The sequence below is a fragment of the Malaclemys terrapin genome, chromosome 15 (assembly GCF_027887155.1).
Source record: "Malaclemys terrapin pileata isolate rMalTer1 chromosome 15, rMalTer1.hap1, whole genome shotgun sequence".
NCBI lineage: Eukaryota > Metazoa > Chordata > Testudines > Emydidae > Malaclemys > Malaclemys terrapin.
Window position 1 is genome coordinate 4,029,362 of NC_071519.1, and position 16,275 is coordinate 4,045,636.

Below are 16,275 nucleotides of genomic sequence, written 5' to 3' on the forward strand. Positions count from 1 at the left end.
ACCAGCTGCCCAGTGTTGATTTCAGAGAAGGCCGGGCACAGGGGCCGGCCGAGCCAGAAGCCAGCGGGTGAGAGGCCTGGCCCCTGTTGTTCAATGCTCCCCTGGACTGTGATGGGCGTGGAAGAAACGTGTACAAATAGCCTGGAAGAGCGGGTTTGGGGAGCAGGGTCGGGGAGCAGGGGGTTTGGGGAGCAGGGATAGGTTTGGAGGGGGAAGGAAGGAGATGCAGGGGGTTGGAGAGCAGGGATGAGGGTGCAGGGGGTTGCGGAGCAGGGATGGGTTTGGAGGGGGAAGGAAGGAGGTACTGGGGGTTGGGGAGCAGGGGAGAAGGAAGGAGATGGTGGGGGTTGGGGTGCAGGGGGTTGGGGACCAGGGATGGGGAGAAGTGGGGATGTGGTCTGCGGAGCAGGGATGGGGGTGCAATGGTGATGGAGGTTGGGGAACAGGGTTTGGGCAGCAGAGTTGGGGTTTGGGGAGCAGGGATGGGGAGCATTGGGGATGGTGTTTGGGGAGCAGGGATTGGGGCTGTCGATGTGACACTCTGCACCCCATATTCACCCTAGCGATATGATTCTGATATGGTTATAATATCATTATGATGCATCTTGTACAAAACACGTCCTGTGTGGTGGCATCTATGGAAAAGTGCTGGTTTGCTGACTGATTATCCTAGTCGTGTGCGTGGACCAGATTTGTAGCTGGAATTCTGAATCTTGACTCTGCAGCTGTATTTCAAATGTGTTTGCTCCTGAGCAAAACCCACAAAGCTGGTTTCCATCCGGTCAGCACATTGTGCAGGGGCGATCCAAGGTAACGGCTCGTCAGCGCAGACACTGGGCCATGGGCAAAGCTTCGCCTGCCCTGATGAGCTTTCCTGGGGATGCTCCAGTCAGGGTCTGAGCAATGGCTGCTAGGACTCATGGAAGCCTGCAAGGGCATGTGACCAGATCAGGTGACACTGGACTCCATTTTAGTGCCTGTATTTTTCCACAGACTGTGTTGGGGAAAGTGGGCATGGGGGAGCAGGAATGGGGGGCAGAAGGGATGGGGCAGCCGGGGTTTAGGGAGCAGGGATGGGGGGCAGAAGGGATGGGGCAGCCGGGGTTTAGGGAGCAGGGATGGGGGAACAGTGGGGATGCCTGAACCCTGGCCCTGCCCCCATGCTGCCCCTTCCAGCCTCACCCCTGCACCACCTCTTTCTCATGAGGCCCTGCCCCTTCTCCCTAAGACTCCACCCCTACAGACCCCGCTTCCATGCTGCCTCTTCCCCCTGAGACTCTGCCCCCCACACCACCCCTTCTGCCCATGTCCCACTCCCCCATGGACCCTTCCCCCTGGGGTCCCACCCCTTGAGCACCCTCCCCTGTGCTGCCCCTTCCCCTGGAGCCCCCATGCTGTGCCACCTCTTCCCTCCTAGACCCTGGGCCCCACTCGCTCCTCTCTGCCCTGCCCCCGTCACTTCCTCTTACAGCTGGTAACAGGAGGGAGAATCATAGAATATCAGGTTGGAAGGGACCTCAGGAGATCATCTAGTCCAACCCCCTGTTCAAAGCAGGACCAATCCCCAGACAGATTTTTTTACCCCAGTTCCCTAAATGGCCCCCTCAAGGATTGAACTCATAACCCTGGGTTTAGCAGGCCAATGCTCAAACCACTGAGCTATCCCTCCCCCCAGTATAGATCTTCCGCTTTTAAAAGAGGGGGTGCCATGGCCCCCTGCTCCCCCCATTCTGGTGTCCCTGGTGTAGACACTACATCTCCCACGGCCACTGTCGCCGGCTTTCGGGAGCTCCCCCGCCTGCCCCAACGGGATGAGAGGGACACGCGCTTCTAGGGGAGGACGTCTGCCGCCGAGCCAAGGGGCCGTGCCAATGCGATGGAATCACCCCGGCGGCCGTGCACCAGCGGGACTGAGGTCGGGTTCATTTCCCAGTGCGGACCCACGCGGCTGTCCATAGCCAGAGGGTGGGGCTGGAGCGCCTGGGGCGAAGCTGGCTCTGGGGAGAGGCCAAGGACCAGGTCGTCCCAGGCTCAGAAGAACATCCCAGGACGTTGCAGTGAAGGGGGGGACCCCAGAGACTGCGGCAAGGTCGGGAGATGCACTGCCGGGAGCAAGAAGGCGCCTGCAGGGCCCTGATTCAGCAGGGGGAGAGCAAGAGCAGCGGGCGATGGCTCTTTGTTAGGGGCCTTTCCCTTCACCCCTCCCCTGGTGCTTACAACGCAGACAGAAAGCAGGCGGCCAGCACGCCCCTCCCCGCTGCCCCCATCCCCGCTCCCAAACCCCATCCCCGCTGCTCCCATCCCTGTCCCCCAAACCCCATCCCCGCTGCCCCCATCCCTGTCCCCAAACCCCATCCCCGCTGCCCCCATCCCTGCTCCCAAACCCCATCCCCACTGCCCCATCCCTGTCCCCCAAACCCCATCCCCGCTGCCCCCATCCCTGCTCCCAAACCCCATCCCCACTGCCCCATCCCTGTCCCCCAAACCCCATCCCCGCTGCCCCCATCCCTGTCCCCAAACCCCATACCCGCTGCCCCCATCCCTGTCCCCCAAACCCCCATCCCCGCTGCCCCATCCCTGTCCCCAAACCCCATCCCCGCTGCCCCCATCCCCGCTCCCAAACCCCATCCCCGCTGCCCCCATCCCCGTGCCCCATCCCTGCTCCCCAAACCCCATCCCCGCTGCCCCCATCCCTGCTCCCCAAACCCCATCCCCGCTCCCCATCCCTGCTCCCCAAACCCCATCCCCGTCACACCATCCCTGCTCCCAAACCCCATCCCCGCTGCCCCCATCCCTGCTCCCAAACCCCATCCCCGCTGCTCCCATCCCTGCTCCCCAAACCCCATCCCCGCTGCCCCCATCCCTGCTCCCCAAACCCCATCCCCGCTGCCCCCATCCTTGCTCCCAAACCCCATCCCTGCAGCTCCCATCCCTGCTCCCCAAACCCCCATCCCCGCTCCCCATCCCTGCTCCCCAAACCCCATCCCCGCTGCCCCCATCCCTGCTCCCCAAACCCCATCCCCACTGCCCCATCCCTGTCCCCCAAACCCCCATCCCCGCTCCCCATCCCTGCTCCCCAAACCCCATCCCCACTGCCCCATCCCTGTCCCCCAAGCCCCCATCCCCGCTCCCCATCCCTGCTCCCCAAACCCCATCCCCGTCACACCATCCCTGCTCCCAAACCCCATCCCCGCTGCTCCCATCCCTGCTCCCCAAACCCCATCCCCGCTGCCCCCATCCCTGCTCCCCAAACCCCATCCCCACTGCCCCATCCCTGTCCCCCAAACCCCCATTCCCACTCCCCATCCCTGCTCCCCAAACCCCATCCCCACTGCCCCATCCCTGTCCCCCAAGCCCCCATCCCCGCTCCCCATCCCTGCTCCCCAAACCCCATCCCCTCTTCTACCATCCCTGCTCCCAAACCCCATCCCCGCTGCCCCATCCCTGCTCCCCAAACCCCATCCCCGCTCCCTCATCCCTCTTCCCCAAACCCCATCCCCTTCCCCATCCCTCATCCCCAAACCCCATCCCCGCTACCCCCCATCCCTGCTCCCCAACCCCCATCCCCGCTGCCCCATCCCTGCTCTCCAAACCACATCCCATCTGCTCCCCCATCCCTGCTCCCCAAACTCCATCCCCTCTGCTCCCCATCCCTGCTCCCCAAACCCCATCCCCGCTGCCCCCATCCCTGCTCCCCAAACCCCATCCCCACTGCCCCATCCTTGTCCCCCAAACCCTCATCCCTGCTCCCCATTCCTGCTCCCCAAACCCCATCCCCGCTGCCCCATCCCTGTCCCCCAAACCCTCATCCCCACTCCCCATTCCTGCTCCCCAAACCCCATCCCCGCTCCCCATCCCTGCTCCCCAAACCCCATCCCCGCTGCCCCCATCCCTGTCCCCCAAACCCCCATCCCCGCTCCCCATTCCTGCTCCCCAAACCCCATCCCCGCTGCCCCATCCCTGTCCCCCAAACCCCCATCACCGCTCCCCATCCCTGTCCCCCAATCCCCATCCGCTCTTCCACCATCCCTTCTCCCAAACCCCATTCCTGCTACCCCCATTTGTATCCCTCAAACCCCCTTCCCCGCTGCCCCATCCCTGCTCCCCAAACCCTATCCCCGCTACCCCTATCTGTATCCCCCAAACCGCATCCCCGCTGCCCCATCCCTGCTCCCCAAACCCCATCCCCTCTTCTACCATCCCTGCTCCCAAACCCCATCCCCGCTGCCCCATCCCTGCTCCCCAAACCCCATCCCCGCTGCCCCATCCCTGTTCTCCAAACCACATCCCATCTGCTCCCCCATCCCTGCTCCCCAAACTCCATCCCCTCTGCTCCCCATCCCTGCTCCCCAAATTCCATCCCCGCTGCCCCCCATCCCTGATCCCCAAACCCCATCCCCGATGTCCCCATCCCCTCTGCTCCCCATCCCTGCTCCCCAAACTCCATCCCTGCTGCCCCCATCCCTGCTCCCCAAACCCCATCCCAGTCACCCCATCCTGGCTCCCCAAACACTATCCCTGCTGCTCCCACATCCCTGCTCCCCAAACCCCATCCCCGATGTCCCCATCCGCTCTGCTCCGCATCCCTGCTCCCCAAACTCCATCCCTGCTGCCCCCCATCCCTGCTCCCCAAACCCCATCCCCGTCACCCCATCCTGGCTCCCCAAACACTATCCCTGCTGCTCCCACATCCCTGATCCCCAAACCCCATCCCCGATGTCCCCATCTCCTCTGCTCCCCATCCCTGCTCCCCAAACTCCATCCCTGCTGCCCCCATCCCTGCTCCCCAAACCCCATCCCCGCTGCCCCCCATCCCCTCTGCTCCCCAGACCCCATCCCCGCTGCTCCCACATCCCTGATCCCCAAACTCCAGGGAGAGAGGGAGTCACTGAGCTGGAGCTGGGGGCCCAGTGAAGTAAATAAATGGCACCCCGATGGGGCTGGTTTGAACCGAGTGAGTTTCTCATGGGCCCTTAAAGTGGGGGAGGCAAGAGGAGCCAGTCACTGCAGAGCATCCTCTGGCCACAAGGGGGCGCTGGGGTGGCAGCCGCGGGACCACACGGCCAGGCATCCGGTCTCATTCGCCTGGACCTCCGACGCTGTTGGCCATGAGAGAGGCGGTGGGGGGTGGGGGGCATGGGGAATGAGCTAAAATGGGGTGGGGCTTTCTGGGAGGATGCCTTCAACCGGTAGTAATGGGGTGACCTCCATCCTCTCGCTGGTTGTTTCCGACATCCACAGGTGGCCGGTAGGGGAAATGGGTCCGACCAGTAGCTCGAATGCCAACCGGCATGCCCAGCACACACGGCTCTGGCTGTCCTTCACCGCCGACCACCATGCCGCCACCACCAAGATGGCTTGGAGGAGATTGGCTCCTGGATGAAGAGTGGCTGATGCTGAAGCCAGGCAAGGCAGAGGGGATGCTGGCGGGGCGGCCTCCATGGGCTGAAAAGTGCCCCACCCACGTTTGGTTCGGCAGCTTACAGGAACACTCTTGGATCCCTCGCTGATTCTGGGCTCTTGTGTGATGTGATATGTCAGAGGTCTATCAAATCCTGAATGCGGTGGAGAAAATGAATAAGGAAGTGCTATTGACCCCTTCACTTAACATACGAACCAGGGGTCACCCACTGAAATGAATAGGCAGCAACAAAAGGACGTATTTCTTCACACAACACCCAGTCAACCTGTGGAACTCCTTGCCAGAGGATGTTGTGAAGGCCAAAGCTATAACAGCATTCAAAAAATAGCTAGCTAAATTCATGGAGGACAGGTCCATCAATGGCTATTAGTCAGGATGGGCAGGGATGATGTCCCTAGCCACTGTTTGCCAGAAGCTGAGAAGGGGCGACGGGGGTGGATCACTCGATAATTACCCTGTTCTGTTCATTCCCTCTGCAGCATCTGGCACCAGCCACAATCAGAGACCGGACACTGGGTTAGATGGACCATTGGGCTGACCCAGTCTGGCCGTTCTTATGTTCTCATATCGCAGTGGCCAAACTAGTAAGGCCTTCTGCCATCTCCAGTTGGCTGGGAGACTCTGTCCCAGCTTGGCGAATGAAGACCTAGCCTCAGTTAGTCCTGTCTTTATCCTGCCTTGAATTTGACCATCACAAACCACTGCCCCCACCCCCTGGCTTTCCACTCCAAGTCCAGGCCACATTTCTTTGCTCTGCCCTCTGTGCTATAAAGACATCGCAACAGGTACAGGCAGCGAGTCATAATTAAAACAAGAAACCCAGAGAAGACATTGTGCTGCATGAGCGTCACCCCCCCAGGGAGAAGGGCAGAGAACAAACACCGCATGACGGGTTAGTCACCTGGCTTCAGGCCCAGCTCGGACCAGCTCAGGTTTGCGGTGGTGAGCACAGGATAAACACCTGGCTAGACAAATCAAATAGTATCCGTGCTCCCAACTCCACTGTGCCTCCCTCCCCGCTCCCCCATATCCCCTCCTCCACCCCCCTGCACCTCCCTCCCCGCTCCCCTGTATCCGCTCCCCCACCCCCCTGCAACTCCATCGCTGGTCCCTAACCCCCTGAACCCCATCCCTGCTCCCAAACCTCCTATCCCTTCACCCCATTACACCCATCCCTGCTCCCCATCTGCCTGCACGCCATCCCTGCCCCCATGCACCCCATCTCTCCTCCCCAGCCCCCTGCACCCCATCCCTGCTCCCCAGGCCGTGGGACCCCCATCCCTGCCCTCCTGCCCCTCTGAAACCTTAGCCTTGCCTCCCAATCCCCTGCAGATTTTAGCCAATTATAGGAAAGGATTTTTCTCTCCAATCCCCCAGCTGAGCCATTACAAACATTGAATCTATCTCCTCTTGTAAGTATTCTCACACTTCTTATCACACTGTCTGTACTGGGCTAGCTTGATTATCACTTCAAAAGTTTTTTTTTTTTCTCTTACTTAATTGGCCTCTCAGAGTTGGTAAGACAACTCCCACCTGTTTATGCTCTCTGTATGTGTGTATATATATATATCTCCTCAATATTTATTCCACTCTATATGCATCCGAAGAAGTGGGCTGTAGTCCACGAAAGCTTATGCTCTAATAAATTTGTTAGTCTCTAAGGTGCCACAAGTACTCCTGTTCTTTTTGCGGATACAGACTAACACGGCTGCTACTCTGAAATCTCCCAGCAGTGACCCCTGGTGGCCAGTTTGGGTAATTCACAAGGTTTCCCCCCCATGGAGCAGCAGGGACCCCTGGTGGTCAGTGTATTTCCATGGGGAGTTACCACCTGAGAGCACTTGCGACCAGCGCCCCTGGGTAGAGAGCAACCGGTGAAGCCTTTATCCTGCCCTGAGCGATGGCTGAGGGGGCGGGAAGGGGTCAGATATTTGTATAAATTATTTGTGTTACGGTAGCAGCTGGAGGACCCCCCTTGTGCCAGGTGCTGCACAGACCCTAACTGACATCAGGACCCCCACGGTGTCAGGTGCTGCACAGTGCTGGGCAAGGGACCCCTGTATAACCAGCCGCCCTGCCCCAGAGGTGGCTGCATCTCAGCGCTGGGCAAGGGACCCCTGTATAACCAGCCGCCCTGCCCCAGAGGTGGCTGCATCTCAGCACCGGGTGAGGGGTCCCTGTATAACCAGCCGCCCCGCCCCAGAGGTGGCTGCATCTCAGCGCTGGGTGACAGGTCCCTGTATAAACCGCCCCAGTACCCCACCCCCAGAAGCAGCTGCATTTCAACTGTGGGGGAGATGACTGTGAGGCTGGCAAAGTAGCTGAGAACGGCGCCAGAGAAACCTGAAGGATGCGCCAACGAAGGGAGCGAAAGAGGACAGATGCGTGTGCGGCGGAGACAAGACGCACCCATCCTTCCCCCGACTGAGCAAAAAAGAGGCATCTGGCACCAGAGCTGGAATAGATTTGGCAATTCAGGGGCTGTGGAGGGCCATGAAAAGTGCTGGGCGGGGCACAGATCCCAGGGGCTCCCTCAACTGCATCCTGAGCCCCTCCACCCACCCCCTTCCAACAGCCGCCACCCTCCAGGAATCCACTGGCACAGCAAGGGGGGTGGGGGCGGAAGGCAAATTATGTCTCTCAAGTGGGAACGAGCAGGAGAGCAGAAAAACCAGCCAGGCGGGTCAAGAGCCAAATTGCTTAGAGCAGGGGGAGGGGAGCTGTTTTTTGGTTTGATGGGGGGCTTTTTTGGTCTGTCCATTGGTGGGTTGCAAGACTACTAGGGGGTGGGTTGTGCGAGTGGCAGCTGCTGGCAAGGCACCTGGATCGAAAAGCAGTCCTGCTGCCAGCAGCAGCACAGAATGGTTGCCTCATGTGGGTGGGTTGTTACTTTTTTGGGGGGGTCGTCACAGCCTGAAATATTTTCAAAGGGGATCCCAGCAAAAAAAGTTTGAGAAACCCTGCTCCAGGTGAACCAACTTGTGTTGGTTACATATACCAGCTAAGCACATTGGAAGCAGGGTGTGACCACATGGTTTGGAAACTGACCATGATGAAATGCTTGACGGGTCATTGGTTCCATGGTGCAATAGTTAGTACTCTGGACTCTGAATCCAGTGATCTGAGTTTGACTCTCAGTGGGACCTTACATGTGCTTCTTGGTTTAAAAACTTGGAAAATTGGTAGATTCCTCAGAGCACTTCTTACATTTTCCTCCTGCTGAATTTGCACAGCTCTTCAAGTCCATGCAAACAGGGAGGGAATTCCCAAAGCGCAAATTTTTTCCATTAAGAAAATTCAAAAATGGACCCTCCATATTTCTGAAGGAAGCATTATAAAGGGTAGGACCTTTAATTTTAATTAACAGTCATTAGAAACTAGCCAGGGGAAGGGAACCAGAGAACATAAAGATGGAGAAGGAAAGAGAAAATGAGAGGAACAGCTGATTGTGCATTTATTAATTATTATTATTATTATTATTATTATTAAATAATTTTGGAATTTTGCGGCAGGGAAAATCTTTTTGTTTTGTGTACGTACAACACCTAAAGCTCGGCGTATTGAGCTCAACGGCTTGGCTTGGCTTTGGCTCAAACGTCTTCCAGATACGCCTCCAGGAAAGGGTTTCGTTTCACCTGCCCCACGATGACTTTTTGTTTGTTTGTGAACCACTTTGAGAGGTTGGTTTCTCCTCCCCATTCAGGTGGGGAGAAGCTTTTTTGTTTCTTTAAGTCTTGGCCCACTCTCTCACGATGGGAAATCTATTTGCCAACAGGATGTAGCTAGGTTTGTTAGTTAAAACTACCCTTGTCCCTCATTTGCTGTCCTTATAGTGCTATAGCAGGTTCCATGGTGTGATGGTAGGGTGACCAGATCACCCAAGTCAAATATCGGGATGCGGGGGTAGGGGGGGAGGAGACGCGGGGTGGGGGGCGTGGCGGGGGGGGGCAAAAAAAAAAAAAAAAAAAAAACCCTTCCTCCGCAAGCGCTGGAGGGAGGCCCGGGAGACTCAGGGGAAGCGCGGGGCCGGGGTGAGTGAGAGTCCGGCCTGGTCCTGAGCAGGCAGGACTCAGTTGGGTGGTAGGGAGAGTAGGGGGGCGGCCCGCGGGGCCAGGCGGCGGCTGTTCTCCCCCCCGGGCAGCGGGACTCGGGAGCAGCCGCTGCTGCAGCTCCCACTGCCGCGGGGGAGGAAGCGGCCGATGGCCAAGCTCGGCGGCTGCGGCTCTGGCGCCCCCGAACCCTCCGAGCCGGGGCCTGTTGCGGGGACCCAGTAGCTCACGCTGCGCCCAGCCCCTGGCCAGTCGCGTCTGGGCTCTGCCCAGCTGGTGCAATCCCGCGGCGGCCCTGGAGCAGGGGCAGCAGGCCCCAGCCCCCCCGTCCCGCTCGGGTCCCGCAGGGGAACGAACGGGGCTGGGCTGCCGATGCCTCCGCGGGATTGCACCAGCTGGGCAGAGCCCAGACGCGACTGGCCAGGGGCTGGGCCCAGCGTACGCGCTGCTGGGTCCCCGCAGCAGGCCCCGGCTCAGAGGGTTCGGGGGCGCCAGAGCCGCAGCCGCGGAGCGCCATGGCCGCTTCCTCCCCCGCGGCAGTGGGAGCTGCAGCAGCGGCTGCTCCCGAGTCCCGCTGCCCGGGCGGGGAGAACAGCCGCCGCCTGGCCCCGCGGGCCGCCCCCCTCCTCGCCCTACCACCCAACTGAGTCCTGCCTGCTCGGGGCCAGGCCGGACTCTCACTCACCCCGGCCCCGCGCTTCCCCTGAGTCTCCCGGGCCTCCCTCCAGCGCTTGCGGAGGGAGGGGGAATGGTGAGCCGGGGGAAGAGGCGGGGATTCGGGGAGGGAGCCAATCGGGGGAGGAGGGGGTGGAGTCGGGGGGGGGGGCGCGAGCACTTCCGGGCTCCAGGCTCCGGGGCATTTCCTTGTTTGTCCAGTGTCCCGACCGCACGTTGGACGGGACGTGGGACAAACAAGGAAATATCGGGACGTCTGGTCACCCTATGTGATGGTTAGCACTCTGGACTCTGAATCCAGTGATCTGAGTTCAAATCTCAGTGGGATCTTATTTTGTTTTAAAATCTTTAAGCCTTCTGCCTGGGATCTGACTCCAGCCCTGACCTTTGGCTCTGGATGCTGGCTCTGACCACTAGGCCATGGATGCCCATGCCCTTGTGCTTCCCACGGGGTTTAGGCTTTTGAAAGCGAGAATTAGGCCACTAAATCACCTAGGCTCCTTGAAAATTTTGCTCCCGGCCTATTCTGTCTTTGTAGAGGAATCTCTTCATTTTTGGCATCCCCTCCAGTCCAGTTGGGTCTTTTTCTGGGTCGGATGGGGGGCAGGGGGGGAATATAGGAGGGCAAGCAGGCCCAATAACAATTCTTCCTTCTCATGTTAATAATCTTATCTAGCGCTTTTCGTCAGCCCGATCTCAAAGCACGTTATAAAGGAGGTCAGTAGCAATGTCCCTATTTCATACCTGGGGAAACTGAGGCATGGGGCAGACGTGACCTGTCGCCCAGCAGGGCAGGAGAAAAATGAACCTTGTACTAGAATGCAGTAAATTAATCTCAGCTTGAAAAAGATTGGGAGCAGGTGCTTCACTGGAGATCAAAATGTTTTGCTACACCCCAAGATTGGCTTGCGCCCCCGTTAGATCATAAATTCTCCCAGCTTATCTCTTTCAGCTCCACTCAGGCTATTTTTCTCCATCACTCTTGCCTGGAATTTCAGGTGGCAGTTTAAAAAGTGAAAGGACTGTTTCTAGGTTTTGCTGATGCAAAGGAAATCTTGCAAATGGGACCCAAGGGTAACTGACACAGTGGCGCTGCCTGGGTCTGCCAAGAGCCTGAACCCATCGCTGTGGGGGGGGGGAGCTGCCCCAAGTGTAATTGACACAGCGACGTTGCCTGAGTTTGCAGAGAGCCTGAGCTAATGACTTGGTAAATCAAGTGGCATTACAGCCTCAATCTGGGTGAGAAATATTTTAATCTTTCCAAGATTCTCCTTGCTCACACTGATCAGAAACTCACCCCTAATTATAACTGATCACTCATGCTTTTTGGTTTATTTCATCAAGTTGTCAACCTATGCAGAGAGCTCAGGGCGGGTTGGCCTGGGTCGTGGGAAGTGGGACATTCCTAGAGGTGCTTCAGCTGACATTGTCCAAAGCCTGGTGTGAATCTGAAAAATTGTTGGCCTGCCTCCAACTGATGGTCATGTTTGGAATCAGGAAGGAATTTCCCCCGGGGTCAGATTGGCAGAGACCCTGAGGGGGGGGAGTTCGCCTTCCTCTTCAGCAGGGACCATGGGTCACTTGCCGGTTTCAGCTACAGTAAATGGTGGGTTCTCTGTAACTTGAGGTCTTTAAATCAGGAGCTGAAGCCTTCAGTAACTCAGTTAGAGGTTGTGGGTCTATTTCAGGAGTGGGCAGGTGAGGTTTTGCAGCCTGCGGTGTGCAGGTCAGGTTAAATACTGGCTCTCAGCCTTTCTAGATGACTGTCCCCCTTTCAGGAGTCTGATTTGTCTCGTGTAGCCCCAGGTTACTTAAAAACGACTCGCTTACACAATCAGACACAAACGTACAAAAGCGTCACAGCCAGCCCCGCACCCCCTGCCCACAGCCAGTCCCTGACGCACCCCCTGTCCTGTCTCCAGCCAACCCCTGCCGCACCCCCCTGCGGCCCTGCCCGAAGCCAGCCAGCCCCACACACACCCCTGCCTGTACCAGCCCTGCACCCTCTGCCCTGCCCACATCAGCCCTGCCCCCCCTGCCCTGCCTGTAGCCAGCCCCACACTCCCTCCCCTGTCTCCAGCCAACCCCTGCCGCAGCCCCCTGCCTGAAGCCAGCCAGTCCCGCACTCCTCTGTCTCCAGCCCTGCCAACCCCTGCGACCCTGCCCGAAGCCAGCCAGCCCCACACACACCCCTGCCTGTACCAGCCCTGCACCCTCTGCCCTGCCCACATCAGCCCTGCCCCCCCTGCCCTGCCTGTAGCCAGCCCCACACTCCTTCCCCTGTCTCCGGCCAACCCCTGCCGCACCTCCCTGCCTGAAACCAGCCAGTCCCGCACTCCTCTGTCTCCAGCCCTGCCAACCCCTGCCACACACCCCTGCAGCCCTGCCTGAAGCCAGCCAGACCACCTCACACACCCCTGTCTCCAGCCAGCCCCGCACCCCTTGCCCTGCCTGCAGCCAGACCCTACCTCCAGTCAGCCCCTGCCCTGTCTCCAGCCAGCCCCATGTCCAGTAGTGCCCTGCAGTTCCCAGGGCAGTAACCCTGCACACCTGCTTCAATGAGGGGGGCAGGGAGCAGCTGGGACCCACACAGTGCACACCCTAGGGTGACCAGACAGCAAGTGTGAAAAATCGGGACGGGGGTGGGGGCGTAATAGGATCTTATATAAGAAGACCCTAAAATCGGGACTGTCCCTATAAAATCAGGACATCTGGTCACCTTAGCACACCCCCAGGGAGTGGCGGGGACCCACACATGTGAAACGGAGCTCATTTCTAGTTCAGGCCCATCTTTTTAAAAAAAAAACTTTAGGTAGGGTTAACATACATCCGTATTTTCCCGGACATGTCAGGCTTTTTGGTTCTTTTTGGCCATATGGTAACCCTTTTGGTACAAAAAATACATACTGTGGCACATCCCTGATATCAGAACTTTTTATAGGGAACCGGTTGCTAAGATATGAAAGGCTTGTCGGAGAAAAACTGAGTTCTCACTATTTTGTTAGGTACAGCAAGTCAGATGTTTTATTAACTCTCACATGTGCAGAGGGAGAGAGGTAAACAGGTCTCTCCCTGGTAACTAATTACAGCAAGCATTTATACCTTTCATTACAAAAATAATGAGAGACAGCAGCATTTTTGTTTATACATAGGCCATCTTGATATCTCATTTCCTCAGTTGTTTTGACTCTTGCCAACATACAATTATTTTCTATTACCTTATCTACACAAGGTCTTCTACACTTTATCTATGCTGAGGTCATCATGACTTCTTACACAGTTCTTTCTCACCTGCCTCACACAATCCTCGCTTCTACAAATCTCGCGTTATCAGGGTTACAGTTAGCCTGACTCTTGCTAACAAACGTCATGCATTACAGTTCCCTTCTGTCAGTTCTTTTCTCTGCTTCCACAACCCCCCATTTTGTACTTCTAGTACAACAAACATTCTCAAATCTCTATTTGCATCAAGTCCTGGACTTCTGATTCTAAATCAGATGCTTCAACCTTAGGGGTTTTGATTGGATGCAATGACAATGCATGATTAGCATGAACATGAAAGGTATTACTATTATTACGTCTTTTACAACAACAACATAATCCTAAGCTAACTAATAACAATACAAGCAATAACATTCCCATAGCAATACTATAATGGGGTTGTTGTACAGCCTTTGTCATAAAGCACAATACATCATTTTTAGTACATAAGGTAGATACTCTATAAGCAGTGTGAAAGGCATACTTTTCTACTTGATATACATTTTGAAGCATGTGAATTCGCCCTTGTACCTCAGAGATTTTCTGAATCTCAGGTAACAATGAAAGCAAATTTTGAAATCTATCAGATAGTAAGCTAGTCCAATTAAAGGGTATCTGGAACCTAAGGGCTACTTGAAAAACTCTATCTGCAGGCCAGTAAATGATATGATTGCCTGCAGTGGTAGTGAGATTAAAATGTATGTCTTGTGATATGGTGTCATTAACATACACACAGCTATCATTAGCTTGGAAGAGTAAGTGTCCTGTCAGGGTAGTTCCTTGTCCCCTACCCTCCCAGCAAACGTAGTCATAGACAGTGACGACTTCTCCTGGCTTCAGTTTACGTGTACACTGAAGCTGTGGGGGTTCTAATGGCCAGAATGTCCACAGGTTACCTAACCCCATCCAAATGTCAGGTGTAATCCTAGGAGCACTAACTAAAAATCGATTGGGCATACCAGGTGGTCTAATTTCCCAGATGTCTCGATGAATTACCCAATCCCATATGCATCCTCCCCATGGACCCGGCAGGATACGGTATGTGGGAGCCCACACCCCCTGTACCGGTCCATATGCTTGGAAGGAGCACTGAGAACATCCACACTTCCACCCAGAAAGTTTCCAAGTATGTCTCCATGGCCACAGATCAGATGGTACTCCTGACGTGTCTGTAAGGGCAGTGGGCCAAGCCTGGTGCTCTAGATCATTCCGAATGGCCATTAGCTGGTCATTCAAGAAATCCTGAATCTCTGAGCATGCTAGATCCCACTGCAATGCCTTCCCAGCCTCAGTGATATTCAATACCATCTCTACAGATCCATTTGTTTTCCATTCAATTGTTTGCTCATATACATTATCTTGAACTTTAAAGAATAATTTTTCTGAGCAAAATTTCAGTAAATCACTGAGATGTGAAAGTCTTGGCCAATGAGTTTCATTGGAATGTGTAGTACTGTTTGTATCTGGATAAGTTACAGTGGTGGTGGCAAGGGTCAAGGGACTAGTGGTAGGTGTAGTCTTTGTGGTGGCAAGGCGTTTTTGATATTCATCATCTGAAAGCCAGTTAGGGAGAGCAGTGCATCCTGAAGGTACCTGTCCATAAGCACAAAGCCCTGATCCTGGAAAGAATCCACCCCACCACTGGACCCCACATTCCCAGGAACGTTCCCCACAGTTCCCTCCTTGCCAATAAACAATGCTTCGTTTCTTCTACCAGGGCCAGTTCTTGATGTCTTTTGTAGTTAGAAAGTTCTGGACTTTGGTGGTTTCAGCAGAGCGAGTGTTTCTTCTTTTCTTCTTCAAAAGCAGTTGTGATTCACCATAATACAGGGGAGAGGTTACTAGCACTTCACCCTGTACTGGTGTGGTTCCTGTAAAAGAATTCAAAGGCACAGTAGATCTGTCAGTGGACAAGGGAGAGGTTACTAGCACTTCACCTTGTCCTCTTTCCCTGCTGTCCAGGAGGCACAGCAGAGCTAGCAGGAGAAACAGGCTGATCAGCAGCTGGAGAATCCTCTCCAGGCGGAGGGGTCTTTTTGCAGTGCGAAGCATGGGTCCAGGTGGGCAGTCCTTGGCACTTCACAGCAGTGTTGGTAGTTAGCAGGACTTGGAAAGGGCCTTTCCAGCATGGAGCCAGGGCAGTCTTTCGCTGATGGACCTTTATGTAGACCCAGTCTCCTGGTTCCAGCGAGTGGCAGGGCTGCACAGGATCCTTGGGTAGTGCTTCTTTCACCTGTGTATAGAAAGACTTAACACATTTCATTAGTGCCTGACAATACTTAAGCATTGTGTCATCCATTAAATGAATGTCCATCTGAGCTAGGGTCAGTGGGGGCGCAGTTGGTAGTCTCATCGGGCGCCCTGTCAGAATCTCATGAGGGCTGAGTCCAGTCTTTCAATTGGGAGTGGCCCTCATACTCATTAGTGCCAGAGGAAGGGCATCTGGCCACTTCAAGTTTGTTTCAGCACAAATCTTGGCCAGTTTATTTTTCAGAATTCCATTCTGGCGTTCCACTGTTCCAGCAGACTGCGGATGGTGGGGGCAGTGAAGGTTGTGTTGAGTCTGCAAAGCTGCACATAACTCTTTTACAATCTGTCCAGTAAAATGAGTTCCACGGTCACTGTTGATACTCACAGGGATGCCAAATCGTGGTACAAAATCTTTAAGCAGAAGTTTCACAACAGTCCTGGCATCTGCTTTCCTGCAGGGAAAAGCTTCAACCCAATTTGAAAATACATCCACCAAAACCAATACATATTCATAGCCACAACATTTAGACAGTTGAATAAAATCAATCTGAATATTTACAAAAGGTCCCCAAGGGGGAGGGTGAGCTGCCTGCCTAACTTTAACAGCTTTACCAATGT